This window comes from Chiloscyllium punctatum, chromosome 27 (assembly GCF_047496795.1).
Source record: "Chiloscyllium punctatum isolate Juve2018m chromosome 27, sChiPun1.3, whole genome shotgun sequence".
Lineage (NCBI taxonomy): Eukaryota > Metazoa > Chordata > Chondrichthyes > Orectolobiformes > Hemiscylliidae > Chiloscyllium > Chiloscyllium punctatum.
In genome coordinates, this window is record NC_092765.1 from 44,441,872 (window position 1) to 44,458,943 (window position 17,072).

Sequence of the window (17,072 nt, forward strand, 5' to 3'; positions counted from 1 at the left end):
GACAGATGAAGCCATTCAGATGGAGCTATGATTTGCCCATCAATTTGAATGTTCTGTGCAAAGACAGAGTGTTTTTCTCTTCAAAGTGTAAATATAAGGAGTAACTGCTATTCTCTTGAACTCCCTGTACTAATCATGGCCGTGTCAATAGTGTGGAGAAAGTGAGGACTGCAGATGCTGGAGATCAGAGCTGAAAATGTGTTGCTGGAAAAGCGCAGCAGGTCAGGCAGCATCCAAGGAACAGGAGAATCGACGTTTCGGGCATAAGCCCAGGGCTTATGCCCGAAACGTCGATTCTCCTGTTCCTTGGATGCTGCCTGACCTGCTGCGCTTTTCCAGCAACATATTTTCAGCTCGTGTCAATAGTGTGCAAATCGTATTCTTGGTCAGGTTGTCCTTAAGAATTTGAAACTACAGTATGTGGTTTACTTTTTTTGTGTGTAAGGTCATTCCGATCTTGGCAGAGTGACAACAGGATCTTGCTGCTGGAGAGCTAGAGGGATTCATGTTTGTGGCTACAGTGGTTGGGGTTGGGGCTGGGGGGGTGGTGGAAACTTATTTTCAATGGTGTTCAGCCTAGATGGTGAGAATGCGTTAGGAGTTGTCGGTGATATCCTATTATTTGTCGTTCTTGGAATCTGCTTTCAGGACTTGTCTCCTGTTGATGACGCATCAAATGTCACTGCTCTTAGAGTTAAACTGACCAGAACAAAACGGCAGTATAGGTACGAGGAGACGCTCAGGCCTGGTCTGTCAGTCTGTAAGAACTTGGCTGATTCACCCCATCTAACTGCCTTGCGTCTGAATCTTTAATTACCTTTTAACAAAACTTTAAAACTGAGTTTAATAAAAGTAACAATTGACCTGGCATCAAGAGACTTCCAAGCTTCTAGCAGCCTTGGTGGAAGTGTTTCTAAACTTCAATCCTGAAAGGCATTTCTCTAACTTCTAGGCCATTTGCCCTTGTCTTTGATTTACCAACCAGCAGCAATATTTTCTATCAAAAAGTATTTGGGAGAAGAATCTGTTATCGATCATACCATCCCCGTACTATCAAAATTCCTGGGACCGCAATCCTACTTTAGTCTACAGGTAGTTCTGGAATAAAGTGTGTTTCGGCAATGCGATATGGCTATAACATTGCTGAAGAAATAGGGAACGGTATTTTCAAGAACGCTTATCTCTGTTGCAATAGCACGATTCTATGGGAAATTGTTTCGCACACTCCTTCTGCGCACGTGTCGATGTCAGCTGCTGACAGAGCAGCTTTCTGTGAGAGGTACTGTACAGAGAGCAGCTTTCTTACATTGTTTAAATGTGTTGTGTTAAATTTACATTTGTTTCATTAATAAATATGATTTAAACCTTTGTTCAGGCTGTGCTATACTTTGCCTTAGGCTTTTGGGTGATTTTTGAGCGATATTGTTTTGCTGTCTGCCCCAACTCCCCCTTTTCCCGTAGGCCTCATTACTTTTATTAAGCGATTTTCGAGGTTTCGCTGGAACACAACTATGGTGTTATAGGAGAACTGCCTGTAATCTCGCCTCATGAATCAACCCCTGGAGCCCCAATAGCGTACTGCACTGTCCTCAAGGCTGATCCATCTTTGTGAGGGTGTGTTGCCCAGGCTGGAACATAGTAGGTTTGCTTGAACTCTTCAACACAGTAGTGTGTCAACACAAGACATTATTAAAGTAAACATGCAGTGTGCTTACTGTGTGTGTGTGTGTGTGTGCGTGTGTCTGTCTCATGATGGAGGTCACATGACTACAGCAGACTAGGACAGACATTTGCACAGATTACTTTTCAATCCAACCATCTCTTTTGATACAAAACAATTGTGTACATTAACATAAGGACTTTGCGTTACCTAAGTTTCCCACTATGTACAAGTACTGTTAGCAACTGTTTGTGATTTAAGCACATCCCCACCACCTTCTGTTTATTTACACACACAATCTTTTAAAGTGTTTGCTGTGATGGGATACACGTGTTTGTCGGCTTTTGCTTCAAAATCTTTTTGGCTGACTGCAGATCTGTTGCTGCCTTCAACACCCCTTTCCTTCAGTTCCATTGGCTGTGTCAGACAAGGTGATCATTTTCATTCTGGGGCTTCAGTCTCAGGACTCTACCATGTTCCTGCAGTCAGACCCTCGCTGTCTTGCATTGGTTGTCTGTCTGTCTGTCTGTCTCAATGCAGCCTGTGAAGTACTGTCAATCTCTTCTGGAGCACTTAAGGTTATTAGTCTGAGTTTTTAACTTCTACTAGAAATGAATAGCTTTGTGTTCAATATCTGGATTTCCATCTTCTGTCAGGTTAATTTGTCCTCTTGGAGTGAACATTGTTCCATCACAGAGTCTCACCTTCAGCTTTTGAGGGTTTCAATTTTGGTTTGCTATTTGGTATAACCTTACCCTGCGAAGCTCATAATATTGCAGGAAAAATTAGTCTCTATTTGGTATTTCATTCACTTGATGCTGTCATCCTACTGTCGTCTTCACAATAGTTACAAACCATTTGTGTCCTTTAGATTTGAAGTTACCAACCTGCTGTAAAGTGTTAAGTGAATCATTTGAAACCTCTGTAGTAGCCAGGCTTGATTCATCTGAATCATTGTCATCTTTGTAGCAATTGTCTCTAAAGGCTTGTTTGTCCTCTTCTAGCTAAACACTTTTTCATGCAAAACAGTTTCACTGCTTACTGTTAAACACCATTATTTCCCATTGGACCACCAGAACATCTGCAACTCGACCTTCAGTCTTGCTTTCTCCTCTGTGGATACTTGTTGCTTTTTTTCCATTTTGCTGCATGTTGTAAGATGAAAGTCACGTTCAAACGCAGTGCTCAAGCTTGATCTGCTTCTCTGCATTGTGGACAGACTCACCTATTTCCCAGTGTATGTGCTGTAGCTGTTGATTTACAAGCTCAGAGATTCTGCACACATTTATAACTTTGAGAGTCAGATTTCATTCCTTTAGCAATCATACTGTCATGGTAGGATCATCTTGTGTCTAAGATCATTGTATTTTTAGTTAGGTCATTTTTAAAATTGTTTAAATTCACAGGTTTCTGCAAGCTAGGTTAATGACATTAAGTATTGATCAATGGACTTTTGCTCCACTTGGTTCCAGACATTGAATATGCACCGATCATTATGTAATGTTTACTTGTGGCTAAAAGCATATCTTCAAAGCTTTGAAAAATTCTACAATGTGTGTTTTTATGTTCTTCAGGGAGAGTCTATGTGAAATATACTTTGCAATAATCTCTTTCCAACGATGATAAAAATGTCATGACTTGTACTTGTTTCATTTGCTCAACAAGTTCATAACTATTGCGTAGTTCTGCCATTAAGTGGAAGAATTCCCAGTTTTTGCCTCATTATTCCCAGTAATTTGAATAGCAACAGAATGGGGAAATCCACAGTCCTATTGTGCAATGTTTTCACTGCAGCTCGCTTTGTAGATCTCTGTTTTTCTGCTGGCAGCTCTCAGCTCTACGTATCTCTGTGCAAGCTGTGCATTCTTAGGACTCTGCAGCCATCACTTCCCGTGCCTCCACTGATACCATGCTTTGGTTCCACAGTACAACAGTGTGTTCAATACAAGGACTTTATTGAAGTGAACATGCTGCGAACATCTCAAGCTGCCATTGTCTTCCTAGACCATAGGGCTCCCCTCTCATTAGAGAGACAACTGGTCATGATTTAACCTGAGGGCCACCATACCCCAGGTGAGTGTCAAGGTTGAGAAGGAGAGTCCTTCATGGAAACCTCAGCCGGTGATGGGAATTGAACCCACACTGTTAGCGTCAAACTGCTTCGCAAACCAACCTTCCGGCCAGCCGAGCTACACCGACCTCAAGGTAGAGATCATGTGACTATGGCAAACTGGGACAGACATTTGTACAAATGTTCATTTCAATCCAAACTCTAAACAAGGCTGTATATAACTGTGGAATGGCTTCTAACCCCTTGTCCTGTGACAATTCCAACAGTCTAGCAACTTTCTGGTTTAGTTTATATACCTGTTTGTGACACTTGTATTCATTTGCGTTCACTGGCTAACACACACACACACACACACACACACGTGTACACATGTGTACACACGTGCACACACACATCTCACCATTCATACCACAGGCCCTTTGGACCCCTGCTGTTTCTAGCTTATCACTATTCAGAAAGTCTTTCTTTTGAAGTTCAATGTTGAAATCTATTTTCTGCAAAATTTCCACTTAAAATTACATGAGGTTATCAATAGATTATGCTCCCAACCCCACTGCTAACCATATCAATCTTTGTGTTATTACTGGCATAGATATGTGACTTACCAACCTTACATCTCAGTTGGAAATAAATGTGTAAGTACCTTGCAAGGAATTACAGTTTTTATACTATTTCTATTTCTAATAAAGCCATATTAATAGCACTAGACTCTATTAATAGTGGGATAGACAGCAAGAGTGAAGGGCTTATGTTAAACTCATAGACAACACTGGTCCAGTCTCAGTTGCATAACCAGGGCACCACATTTTGTCCCAGGGCTGAGGAGTTTAAGTCACACACACACAGATTGGAAAAGCTTAGGCAGTCTTCCATGGAGAAGCAAAGATTAACAGGAGATTTGTTAGAGGCTTCAAAATTATGAAGGGTTTGTTCAAAGTAGATAAGGAGAAACTGTTTCTGTTGGTGCAATGATTGAGAGGGACACAGGTCTGGAATAATTTAGCTAAAAAAGCAATGAAGACATCAGGAGGATATTCGGTAAGTAGATTAGGATCTGGGATTTGGTGTACAGACCCTGGAACTATGCAAAGCAGAGGAAAATCACCTATAACGAGTATTCCAAAAAAAAATGGGTACCCAATGAACACAGTCCGCTGATTTCTTAGCAACAAACACTAACAAGCAGATAAAACACATCCAGAAACCCTATCCACTCTCCTCTACATCAAGGACATCTCGGAAATGACTGCCAGACTACTCAGACCCCTTGGCATCATGGTAGCCCACAAACCCACCAACACCAGCAGCTAATGAACTTGAAAGATCCTATACAGACAACAAGCAAAACTAATGTCATTTACAAAATACTGTGCAAGAACTGTAACAAACACGACATTGGACAAACAGGCAGAAAACTAGCCACCAGGCTACATGAACATCAACTAGCCACAAAACGACATGACCCTGTCTCACTAGAACCCTTACATACAGATAAGGAAGGAAACACCACTTTGACTGGGACAACACCTCCACACCAGGACAAGCCAAACAGAGACATGCACGAGAATTCCTAGAAACATGACATTACAGCTAGAACTCTATTAACAAACACATTGAGTTAGATCCCATCTACCACCCCCTGAGAGAAAGAGCAGGAAATTACATCATCAGCCCAAAGAAACCCAAACATATGAATAGAAAGCAGAAGTCATCCAGAGTGCTTCACCCGGAGGCCCACTGAAGGTGTTACCTAGTAGGGTAGTGAAACATCTGGAAATGAACCTTCCAGCTCAGCGAGCAAACCTCCATCCAGACTCTGGTGGGGACAGGGTCAGTCGAGGTATTCAAGAAGAGTGAATGTTTGGTGTTCCCCAAAAGATCACCTCAGGGAATGGGTCTCAGTACAACAACAAACCATTCCAAGCTATGTGAGAAAATGGGGATCCCAGCAAATCAACATCTTGTCTCTGCATTAGCCACAATCCAGTGTCTGCAGCCACCAGCAAAACCAGTTCATTAACAATTCTGTCCGTGTTAGCTTGTAAACTGTTTTGATGTTCTCTTTCTGGGATGCATAATCTTAATCACTGTGTACATTTCAGTTCTTCTAATAATGATACCAGTGTGATGTGACAGATTGACCATGTGTGGTTCGATTAGGATCTGGATATTGCTTGGTTACAGGTATTTCCTTAGCTTTATTCACATGTTTGCATTTGAGTGTAACCTTAGTAACATCCTTTTGTGTTGGACTTTGGCTGAACCCTATTCACGTGTTGTTATTGAGCTTTGCACTGCACCTTTGGATGTTCCTCATGGTAAGACTTTCTCTAGTGCCTTGCGTAAGTCATTAAATGCCGGACACTCTTTCAATAAATGGGATAAAATGCATCTCGAGTGGTTTTGTTTACTTGCCATTGCTGTAGAATCAAGAGCTTGAAGTATTGTTGTCCTGGAACAATGGGTGGCTTTGAACATACACCCATCTTCAATAGCATGTCTGTAGTGTACCCTTTAGCTTTGACGGAGGGTGGGTTTTCAGACTGAGTTGATTGAAATTGTACATATTTCTAATTACCTGAGTCTCTCAGCTAGTTCCCCCTCACTGACGTCACACTCCACTCTTTTGTGTTGACATCTGATAAATTGGACAATTGTTTTACTGCCTTTCAGACATAAACTCTGAGTTCTCAAGTTTAGCCTGACCTTGAACTCAACTGAATTTAAAGTTCTTTTTGAGGTTGTCCAGGTAATTGCCAGAGACATCTAAGGAAATTGACAGCTTTCTTGACTCTGTCAGCTATTTGTTCATCACTGAAGTAAACTGTCATTTTTTTTTGTTGTTTGTTTGAATAATCGGAACGTTGTTCCCAGGTCAGGAGCTTACCAATCCATGTTGTGAATTTTACACAACGTATGGTTTGTATGTTATATGTTTGCTGTATCACACTGTACTTACAGAACTGTTGTTAGAAACTGAAATATGCTGCACTGATTAAACTGTAGCCAAAGCTGTAAGTTAATTTTCTTCTCACTAAATGGAAAGAGAACCTGTTGTAACTGGATACAGTCTAGTAAATCAATGGCTGTGGATTGCAGTCTCATTGACTTGAATGGGACTTAAAGCTGCCACTGTTTGCGCTAAATGTGAAAAACAAAATGAAGTCTTGCACAGGCTCTTTGCATTTCACATCGGTTCCTAAAAACTAAGATGTCAGATCTTGAGAGATGATTTGACAGTGGAGAGCATCACAAACATTGAGCATGTCACTGGCAGTCTTGTTCACGTTTTGTTGGCAACCACTGCTGCAGTACAATTAGGTTTTGCTTTAAAAGTGCTGACAGCTTTTGTCGATCAGGTGTGGATCTATTCAGGAACTTTTTTTTAAATTAGTGGGTCTGTTGTGCCAGAATGTAACTGGCAGGTTAGTCAATGGCATTCTTACTGATCAGGGTATATCCCAAGATCATTCTCTGAGGGGGTGCAGTGCTTAGAAATTAGTTGAAATACTTTGATTATCGCTCAGCTCTGTCCTAAAATCAGCGATTGAGCTGCCATGATGACAAAGGTCGCGCAGAGTTAAGTAAAATCTTTTTTTGTTTTGGAGCACTAGCTACTGAGCACTCTTCCAGAAAGTTCTTCTAATACAGTACATTATCAGCTGCCAAGTTGCCCTCATGTTGATTTCACTTGGGCTATTAGGTTGGCACTGATAGGTGGATTCTTACTGAGAAAATGTTTATTCACAGAGCAATTAAATACATTTGCAGCTCAGTCGCAGCCACTGGGATAGTCTAGGCTCAAGCTGGTTAACAAACTGTCTTTGTTGATGGCTTAAGGGGCAGCATGATGGTGAGCACTGCACCCTTACAGTGCCAGGGATCCTGGGTTCGATTCCAGCCTTTTGGTGATTGTCTGTCTGTCTGGCATTTGCATATTCTCCCTGTGTCTATGCTGGTTTCCTCTGGGTGGTCCAGTTTCCTCTCACAGTCCAAAGATATGCAGGTTAGATGGATTGGACATGCAAAATTGCCCCTTGGTGTTCAGGGGCGTGCAGGCAAGGTGGATTAACCATGGGAAAAGCAGAATTATGGGGATAGGGTGGAAAGCTGGGTTTTGGTGGAATGCTGTTGGAGGGTCAATGCAGATTTGATGGGCCAAATGGCCTGTTTCCACACTGTAGGGATTCTAATAAGCTGCAGAATGAGCTATTCAAGATGATATCTTTGCATGAATATCATATACCATCATACTGATGTTATCAGTTAACGCTCTCTTAGTGGGACTTACTTGCTTGATCAGAGATACGTGCAATATCACAGCATCGTCATAGTTTATAATGAAGGATAAGTAGCAGCCAATTTGGATGCAGCCAACTCCCACTAACAACGATGTGCTAATGACCAGATCATCTATTTTTAGTGATGTTTACTGATGGGTTAATCAACATCAGAACACCAGGGAGCACTCTCCTGCACCTTTTTGAAATGTTTAGGTTATAGTAGATTCCCTACAGTGTGGAAACAGGCCCTTCGGCCCAACAAGTCCACACCGACCCTCCGAAGAGCAACCCACCCAAACCCATTCCCCTCTGACTAATGCACCTAACACGATGGGCAATTGAGCATGGCCAATTCACCTGACTTGCACATCTTTGGACTGCGGGAGGAAACTGGAGCACCCGGAGGAAACCCACGCAGACACGGGGAGAACGTGCAAACTCCACACAGTCAGTCGCCTGAGGCGGGAATTGAACCCGGGTCTCTGGCGCTGTGAGGCAGCAGTGCTAACCACTGTGCCACCGTGCCGCCCACTAAAATATATTAACTCAGTGTGGGCAGAGGATTAAACATCTTAAATTTAAAAAAACCGAAAGAACTGCAGATGCTGGAAAACAGGAATTGTTGGAAAGGTTCAGCAAGGTTGATGGAGCGAGATTAGAGTTAACGTTTTAGTCCATGGACCCTTCTTCAGAACATCCTGTCCAAAAAGACTGCGCTTCCAATGGTGTAGCACATGTCAGGAGAGCGCTGAGTATCTATCTAGATTCTGAGCTCAGGTCTTTGAAGGGGGATTTGAACCAGTGATTGTCTGACTGTAGGGTCACAAGTACAGCCTGTTGATCTAGGGTTGAAAAGGGATCAATAGTGCCTGGTGCATCACTCAATCATGACAAGACTTCACAGTTCTTCAGTTAATGTACAATGCTCATTTTGACAAGACAATTGGGGCCAAGAATTTCCCTCATCACCTCACAATCGCCAAGTCTGGGTGCCCTTTTACTAGTCAGCTAATATTATCACTTTAAGCAGCAAGAAACTGCACAGAGTCGTCTACTTTTACTCTGCAGTGGGGCTGAGCTGCTGAGACACCCCAGGATACAAATTTAACACGTCAATACCCCCTTCTTTCTCTGCCCTTTACACCGTTTCCTGTTGAAGGCTGTTTTATAAATTCAATAAGAGAAATAGCAGCAAACCAACTCTCTTTCAAAGTTCCTAAAATTTTCTTGACCAGTAATGTATTCATTCGATGTAAAACCTGGCATATGAAGTAGTGTGCGTGGAGTTAACCTTTTTTTTTAAAAAAAAACAAAATTCCATACATTGCAGTGGTTACATTCCACAAAAAAAACCACAGAGAGATGTCAGTCTGCTTTTCTTAAACAAAAATGATATATTGCCTCTTCCAGTGTTCTGAGATTTGCTTAAACCCAATCCATTTGGTATATTGCAGCCTTGTCAATGTGCAGTCCTGGACTGTGTTGACCCCAGTACATCCCCTGAGCTATAATCTATTTAACCCTGTTCTGTATCCATTCTGACCTGGATCTGGTTCCTCTCCCTGATATGTGACAATTAGAGTTGTCGAATCCTACAGTGCAGACAGAGGCTGTTCAGCCCATTGAGTCTGCACCAACCCTCCAAACATCTATCCACCTAGACCCACTGTCCCACCCTGTCCTCATAACCCCATGTTTGTCATCACCGACCACCTAGCCTGCAAATCTCTGGACCCCATGGGCAATGTAGCATGGCCAATCCACTTTAACCTGCACATCTGTTGGACTGTGGGAGAAAACTGGATTATCTGGAGGAAGTCCATGCAGACACTGGGAGAATGTGTAAACTCTACACAGTCTCCCAAGGCTGGATTCAAACCCAGGTCCCTGGCATTGTGAGGTAGCAGTGCTAACCACTGAGCCACCATGTTTCCCGCAATCCTGTCTTTTCAGTCCACCCTTGCTTCCACCATTCACCTGCCCCTCTATTCTTTGCGCACACTGGTCATTGCCCTGCTCCCTTTTGTATTGTTGTACTGTGCTAAAGGAGGTAATCTTTTTTGCTGTGCTTGCCAAGTCCAGGGTAGTCAGCGCTGAGGAACAAAATATTTTGTCTGTTGGTATCAAGGCCTTGCAGGTCAAGTAATGAGCATCCATATTCCAGAATAAAGCTTCCTCAATAATGTAACGTGGCCCATTCTGTGCAACATTTCCTCCTTCACCATCCTAAACTGTAATGTTTCTGGATGAGGCAGCCTTTAGTATTAACTGAGCTATGATTAATAGGAGCAACATTTGACACATTTCGCATTGGAAATTCTAGCCAGTGAGAAGCCCTCCACTCTTCACCGCTGTAATGAGATGTATTTGCAGCTGGCATCTTGTTTTAAGGGAAAGTGTTGCTTGTTATTAAAGATGAATGAAGGAGAAAATGATCACAGTATCACTTCTAGTGTTAGGCTAGAGTTGCAAAGGCTAACCACTTGGAAATCTCCAACAAACAGCATGTTAACTGAGCACATAAATAAAAGCGGGCTATACCACCAGTGCTTCACCAGAGGCTCACTGATGATGTTACCTAGCATGGTGATGAAACATCTGAAAATGAACCTTCCAGCTTAGCAAGCAAACTTACATCCATGTTGTTGAGTAACATATGTTTATTTCATACCAATACGATAGTCAGTTATGGAAGAATGAGATGAGATAACTATATTATGGGGTAATACTGTAAAAGACATGTCAAAATGTTCTGTCTTGTGTTCCTCAGAGCAGTTCCCATTTGAAATGTGAATTTTTGAATTGTCCCGATGTGCATTGGATTCAAAGGGTTTTTTTTGTGTCCTAGCAATACTGAAGTTCTATGCTACCAAACAACAATTGCCATGCAAATAATACTGTTAAAAATCACACAACACCAGATTATAGCCCACCAGGTATAATTGGAATCACACTAGCTTTCAGAGCGTCGCTCCTTCATCAACAACCTGACGAAGGAGCAGTGCTCCGAAAGCTAGTGTGCTTCCAATTAAACCTGTTGGACCATAATCTGGTGTTGTGTGATTTTGAACTTTGTACACCCCAGTCCAACACCGGCATCTCCAAATCATAAATAACACTGTAACTATGAGGTGGTGGCAAACTCTAAACTATATAATTACAGACTACAGGGTCGTAACTGCAGACTACATAGCTCCACCCAGATACAGTCATTTATATAGAAGGCCATGACAAATTGGAACTGTAGACCATTCAGCCCTACGAGCTTGTCCTGCCATTCGCTAGATCCCACATTCCTCATGTTCACTTTCCTGCGTTTTCCCCATAACCCATGATTTTCCTACTGATCAAGAATTTATATATCTTGGTCTTAAATATAAGCAAGGACTCTGCCCCCACAGCTCTCTGCGGCAAAGAGTTCCAAAGACATTCCACCTTCCGAGAAAAGAAATTCTCCCTGATCTCAAGTCTTAAATTGGCACTCCTTTATTCTGAGACTGTCTTCTGATCCGAGACTCTCCTATGAGGGGGGAAGCATCCTCTCTGTATTTACCTATCAATCCCCTTAGGAATTTGATATGTTACAACGAGATCATTGTTACATTCTCCTCGTGGGTAGAGTCCCACTCTCTTTAGCCTTTGCTCATAAGACAGTCCTTCCCAACCAGGGATCATCTTAGGGGATGGAGATAACCCAAAGTTTGATAGTTAACCCTTCCAGGTCAGCTGACTTCTACAAGAAGAACCCTGGTCACAGATGAGCATGAGAAATGGCACCAACCCCGGATCCATGGTCAATTATTTTGGAGACTCCCTCACAATGTACTAAAAATAACCAAGAAATTCATTGTTCAGTCACTGTCACTGTCCTTTAAGTAGCTGTTCCAAACATGTGTTACCCCTGCAGCCTGGGCCTAATAGAGAAAGGATGGTTCCATTTCTGAAACAAAATGGAAACCGTTTCTCATTTGCACACCTGATTTTTTTTTCTCTATTCAGGCAAATGGTTCTGAACAGGCCCATGGGCCTGAAACAATCCATTCCTTATTAAAGTATTTTTCCATAACAAAACTAAGATATGTTCAGGCCTTCCTATACTTCTCAGGATATTCCCTGTGTGAGAAGCAATTGAGACTTAATTGGTATCCGAGAGCACTTCAAGGATGTGGCTCAGACTGGGTCAAAAGGTTCGCTTATAATAACTTCTTCCTGTTTTTTTTTTCCAGTATAATCTCAGCCAAATGCTTTTAATTGGGGCTTTGGGCAGGTCTGAGTTGCTGGCTAATTATGTGTATGATGTACATGCAGTGAGACTCCAGGCTTCACATCAGGAGGAACTAGGATGGTTAAAACTTCCCTTTTTGTTTGCAAATGCAGGTCTCTGTCAAGAGATTGGCTGTTTTAATAACATAAGTTACCTTCAGAATTAGCTCAAGTCTCTCAGTTTGATCCCTACTACCAGAAAGCCAACAAATAAATCATTGTATTATTTAAAAACAAGGATTAATTTTTCCACATTGTTTGACTATTTGTGCTTATAAAACAGTCAATGATCACCTCATTGAGGCATGATTATCTGATTTCATAATTCTTTGAGTTTATAGTTACTGGGAGAATCTGTATTTTGTCAATGGAGCGAGAGTGGGAAAATGCAAAAACTTCCTTGAATACAGAATTAGCAGTGCCATTTCCTGGCATTTATCATGAAAGGACAAACAACCACCCTGCCACACTTCAACCCTCAACCAGTGTTGGTTGAAATGAGATTCCACTGTAATTTTTTGCAATCTAAGTAAATGGTAACATTAGGTCAGACTCCATTCATGGGACCATTTGCTGGCTCCACTGCTCCCAAGGATTCACCCTTGACTGTGTTGGGATTGTGACCTTCATCAGAGTGGATGCCAGATGTGGCATCATTGGGGATGGAACCAAGGAAGGTTCCTGTCGCTGATTTATTGTTCAGCGAACATTGATGGAAAGTGTGCACTGTGGGGAAAGGTGTGTAAAATATATCACCGTTTTTGAAACTTGGTTTGTTTTACAAAGAGAGGCATATGGCTGTGAGGTAGTGCTGTTAAGGAGAGATAAGGTCAAAGTCATTCTGAAACTAAGCGCACCAGTTTTAAGGAGATGTGACTTCAATCTAGGGATCAAGAGAACGCAAGTGTGTTCGTGGAATAAAAAGTTTATACTTTGAGGTTTATGACAGACAGTGTAATCACATTAAGCCATTAGTATTGTTTTGACTTCAGGGCAGAGACTCGAGCTGTTAGTTGAGAAGAATCAAAAGTTGAATTCAGAATTTAGTTCCTCACTTAGCCGAAGGACCGAGTTCAGTCACCACAGCAGCAGCGTATTTTTCTAGATTACGAAGTTTCCAAACCAGGAGAGTTTGCGACAGTAATCATCAGGTTGTTATAATTCAAGAAACTCGGGCCAAGAAAATTATGAAAGGATCATAAATTTCTTTCAGCTTCTGATGGCATCAATATTCCTACAGTTCAAGAATAAAAATTGGAAGGAGTCAGTTGGATTTAGGTTTAAATTTTTTTATTGCCACGTGTACTCAAGTGCAGGAGGACAGTGAAAAGTGTACAATATTTTCTCAGGCGGCAAAGATAAACACAGCTAAAAGACTAAGGAGAAAAATTAGGTTAGGTTTGATTCTGGAATTGAGTCATGCTTCATTATGGGATCTGACTTGTCCAGTAGTACCATCAGCTGGGATCACGGCATTAGGAGGTGTCTCGAAGGTAGGGAGGGATTAGGTTTAATGGTGATTGTCACTAGCCCCACATAGTGCTGTAGTTCAGACACACCCTGAAAAATGGTGATTTGGAAATGCAACGATTGATGCCAGCATTGATGGAACAGAGATAAAAACAAAGTGCTGGAAGGACTCAGTAGGTCGGGTAGAAAGAAACAGAATTAACATTTCAAGGCTAGTATGCCAACCCACTGGACTCTCAATATTAATTTTATATCTTGCCTGTGCACTTGTGTGCTTGCTCTGGTCTTGTTCACTCTCCAGTTCTGCCTCTCCTCAGTCTCTTTCCGCCCCCCCCCCCCCCACCCACTCCCTCCCTCTGTCTCTCTCTGTCTCTCTCCACGGATGCTGCAGAACCTGCTGAGTTTCTCCTGCACTTTCCTCTAATTTCACATTTCCAGCCTTTGCAGTATTTTGCTTTTATACAATGGAATTGAAGGTTACTTAAGGTATTTTATTTCCCGCACCCCACCACATCCATTCTTCAAATGGTGTTAAAAGCTAATCGTGGAAAGCAACACCACCAGACATTGAACTGATTCCATCTGGTGAGTGTTAATAAACACACTTACTACACATTGACAATTGCCCTTCTCTGAACATCATGCCTTTCCAACCCCCTATCCGCTTTCTCAGAGGACTCAGTAGCAACTGTTTGATTTGGAAATCAGCCCCCTGAATATTTTGCTGAGAGGTTAAAGACATGATGGGAAATATTTGTACCTCTTCTCTCCTGCCAAGAATTCTGCAATCCATCACTTATGCCTGGAGCTGGGGAATTGGGAATTACATTCTATAAAGACCGCTGGGCATTTACAGAGAATAGAAAGAAATGAGTTCATTTACTGTAGAACAAGACATTGCAGACCTATGTTCCTTTAGAATTGTTAGCATATCTCTGTTATTGCACTTCTATTTTTCATGCTCAGACCCTGGAGCCTTACGTCATTCAGTTGTAATGAGAAAAGCTTTTACTGCTGAAATTCATTCTTTCGAGTTTACAAAGATGTGCACATCACTTTGAGCTATTTCTAATTCTTGGGAAGTTGACATTGTTGATAAAACTACCATCAAATTTCTTTCCCTGAACTGATGGTTAGCTGGGCAGCTTCAGTGCGACAGTTAAGAATCTACCAGGCTGGTGTGGGATTGGATTGGTGTATGAATCCATAGAGACAGCAGGTATCCTTCCCTTTTTTTGGGGGGGTAACAAACCTATGTTCTGTTGTTAAAGCACATCTGCAGCCTCATGTGAACATGTTTCAGTTCAGAGTACCCAACACATTAGCAAACTAGACAAAAATTACATGTGATCCATTGAGGCAGGTTGGATTCTGGAATTGAATCCTATTTCATTCTGGGATCTGACTTGTCTACTAGTACAATAAGCTGGACTCACAGCAGTGTGAGGTTTCTGTGAGGAAGGGAGGGATTAGGTTTGACTGTGACTACATGGTGCTGTAGATTAGATTAGATTAGGTTAGGTTAGGTTACTTACAGTGTGGAAACAACAGGCCCTTCGGCCCAACAAGTCCACACCGATCCGCCGAAGCGCAACCCACCCAGACCCCTACATCTACCCCTTACCTACACTACAGGCAATTTAGGATGGCCAATTCACCTGACCTGCACATCTTTGGACTGTGGGAGGAAACCGGAGCACTCGGAGGAAACCCACACAGACACTGGGAGAACGTGCAAACTCCACACAGTCAGTCGCCTGAGGCGGGGAATTGAACCCAGGTCTCTGGCGCTGTGAGGCAGCAGTGCTAACCACTGTGCCACTGTGCTGCCCACGGTAGTCCAGACACACTGTAAAATGGTGATATGGAAACGCAAAGGTTGATGCCAGAATCAATGGAACTGAGATAAAAGCAGGGCAATAATGAAACAGATGTACTTTTTTTGGGCACTTTTAAAACTTCCAATGACTTGGCACATTGCAAGTTGTAACATGCATGGATGCACATTATTCTGAGGCAGTGTGCATTATAACATGCAGGCATGTGGTGTGTTCGCACCTAATCCTGTTAATAGGATGGCAAATCCCTGGGGTTAAAAGTAGACAAGTGTTGTGAAATAATTGGTTACGAAATGTGTACAATTTAGAGGGCTTTTGTAGTGCTGTGAAAGTATCCATATCTCTGAGCTAGAAGACTTGGGTTCAAGTCCCACCTGCTCCAGTCGTGAGTGAACGGGTTGCTTAAAAATATTTATTATACATAAGGGCAAGTCGGCCAGAGGTTTGGTAATCTTATGGCGGATGGTTATTTGAAATATATCTCTATCTAAAAAATATATAACTGGACTTTGTCTAAAATAATTTAACTTCTGGTGGATTAATATGGTATATTGACCAAATTGGAAGATTTCCTGAGTGGTCCCATGAATGCTTCTGCAGTTTTGATGGCATGTCTCTTCCATGACTGTCTCAAAGATTCCACAGCCTTTTGAGTGAATCAGTTTTGTCCCATATAGGGAGGACAATGCCCATGGAGACTTCGATAGGATCAATAAATCAGGTGACCTCCTTGACACTGAGAAGATTATGGGAGGGAGATTTGAATCAATATTGGAGATAGACAAAAAAAATAGCAAGTTTACTGACAATTGTGAATCATCCAATTAAGGGGAGGTGATGGCCTGGTGTATTATTCCTGGAGTGTTAACCCAGAGACCCAGATAATGTACTCACAGCCCCGGTTCAAATCCTGCCAAAGCAGGTAGTGGAATTTGAATTCAGTGAAAATCTGGGATTAAGAGTCTAATGTCTACAAATCCAATTTTGATTTTCAGAAAAACTCATCCGGTTCACAAATGTCCTTCAGGAAGGAAAGTGACATCCTTAACTGGTCTGGCCTATGTGTGACTCCAGACCCATGGCAATGTGGTTGACTCTTAATTGCCCACTGAGCAATTAGGAATGGGCAAGAAATACTGGCCTAGCCAGTTATGCCCTTATCCCATGAATGAATGAGTGAAACAAGGATGCTATTGATTATTTTTGCTTGGATGAAGGTAACACATTCTGAGGATAGTTGTTAGGTGACCAATGGTCGGAGCCAGGGGTCGGAGCTTTGTGACCACGTGATGATCCTTCTGGAATATGGTCAAGCAGAATTGGCAATCCAATAATTTATGTTGGGCAACATGGTTTAAACATTTAAAAGGTTGTGAAAGTATCCCAAACATGGATTATTCTGGATTTTGTTTTGCCAATGGACCCTTTTGGGGAGGATGGAATGATATGTGACCCTAGAGAGATTGTCTATGTCCCTGATTCTCTCC

The 17,072-nt window shown here is 42.1% G+C and overlaps 1 protein-coding gene across 5 annotated transcripts in view; it reads left to right on the top strand.

The window, feature by feature from the left end:
• Positions 1 to 17,072, top strand: part of eva1ba (eva-1 homolog Ba (C. elegans)) — a 75,003-nt gene that overhangs the window by 36,898 nt on the left and 21,033 nt on the right. The gene's annotated exons all lie outside the window — the stretch shown is intronic.